This window comes from Chinchilla lanigera, unplaced genomic scaffold (genome assembly GCF_000276665.1).
Source record: "Chinchilla lanigera isolate Chin_1 unplaced genomic scaffold, ChiLan1.0 scaffold00043, whole genome shotgun sequence".
NCBI classification, from domain to species: domain Eukaryota; kingdom Metazoa; phylum Chordata; class Mammalia; order Rodentia; family Chinchillidae; genus Chinchilla; species Chinchilla lanigera.
In genome coordinates this window covers 13,178,850-13,180,647 of record NW_004955444.1, presented here as the reverse complement: position 1 = coordinate 13,180,647, position 1,798 = coordinate 13,178,850, and positions in this window count along the sequence as shown.

Sequence of the window (1,798 nt, the reverse complement as noted above, 5' to 3'; positions counted from 1 at the left end):
TTCCTAGTAATGGTAGTTTGGGGGAGTGCTCTGTTTCACTGTGAAAGAGACGAGAGACCTTTAACAAACCCAGCACTTGGACTCCTAGGTGAGTGGCATGAATACCTAAATGAATAGTGCTAACATATACTGCACAGATATGGTTACAGTTCTTACTGTCGTAGCGGATTCCTCCTCTCAGATGTTTGCATGACCTACTTTCTTGACCATGAGTTTTATGAGAAAACCCAGGATCTTTACCAGACCACTTAGTTTTATTTGAGTTACTTTGATGTGAATTGATATTACTTGAAAACACAATATTTGATTGCAACAGCTGTAAAAGAAAATTGCGATTTTGTCCAGGGAAGAGAAATCTGTTTATGAGTAAACACAGTTTTTATGGATTATTCCTGACAGTGCCAGCTAGTATGACTATGCTCAACTCTTCACATATGTTATGTGATATGGAGGAAATAAAGAAAAAGGTCTTTTACTTCCTGTTAATGTGGCCGAGTCTTAACAAGTTATCTCATGAGGTCATCTACTACCTCAAGCAGGAACTGTTTTCTGCTAGTTTCTTAAGCTCTAAAAAACAGAATTATTTCAGGTTTCTCAAATTCATTCATTCATTGTTTTGTGCCCTGTTGACTTTGCAGTAGCTCTTTACTTACTTCCTGGCCCACAGTATTTGGTGGTTGTGTAGATGCTGGATTTAAGTGTGACAACTTGTGCAGCTGATTCTGTGTGCTTAAGAGTTAATTCATGTTTGTTAGTGGCCATTTTCCACTTTGGAGAGTTGGAGGTGGTGAGTGAAGGGGCTAGGGGAAAGGGAAAGCTTGCAAAGGGACATAAGCTACAGGGCCCCTCTGCTGCCCTACTGGCCCAGTGTTACACAGTGGGATTTCAGAATTGCCTCAGATCTGTGACTGCTTCCACTTCCAGAATAGGCTTTTTGTGTTCATTACCCTATCTCTATTGCACGATTGCACATTCAGCAAATACTTTTATCTTCTCTTCCTCATCTATATTAAAAATATCTCAGCCTCCCCATTGATGTTGGGGCTGGCCATGTGTGCTGATTTTGGCCAATGAATATGAGTGAAGACTTTGAACGTATTTGCACCATTGGGTTGGATGCCCCCTCCCCCCAGTTCTGGCACTTTCTCCTACTCTCTGTGACCAAGGAGAGCTTGTGTCAGGCAGCCAGGGGTACTTTAGTCTAGGTCTCAGAAGGACAGACTCATGGGAAAGACCTGAACCTCACCCATAGCCCACAACAGGATTGTTGCAGCTGGCCAGTTGGCCTTGGGTAAGATATAAATGTTTTATTATTGCAAATCACTTGTAATTTGTTGCACAGACTTATTCCACTAAGAACTGATTGATACATCTGGAGAAATTTCCCCAAATCTCTATAGGATTTGAAGATGAGGGAGGAGGTGGGTGGAAAATTTGAAGGACCTCTGTAAATAACGATCAACTTGACCTAAAAGTCATGTGAGAGCACTCCAAACATCTCATGTGTGAGAGATACTAGAAATATTCCCAAATAACTAGAGTCCAATAAGGTCTTCTTTATGTAGAGTCTTATATCAAAGTTTAGTATTTATTGACGCTATTAAACCAAGGCAATAATTATACTCCTATAACTTTAAATATCTTGAGGATGAGATTCAGATATATCATGCTAATTAATATTAAAATCTTCCTTGTTCTAGAGTAATCTATGTTAATTCATTTTGGGGCAGAATACACAAATCTTAATGACACATTCTCCGTCTTTTTTTTTTTTTTTTTTTTTTTTTTTTTTCCAGTA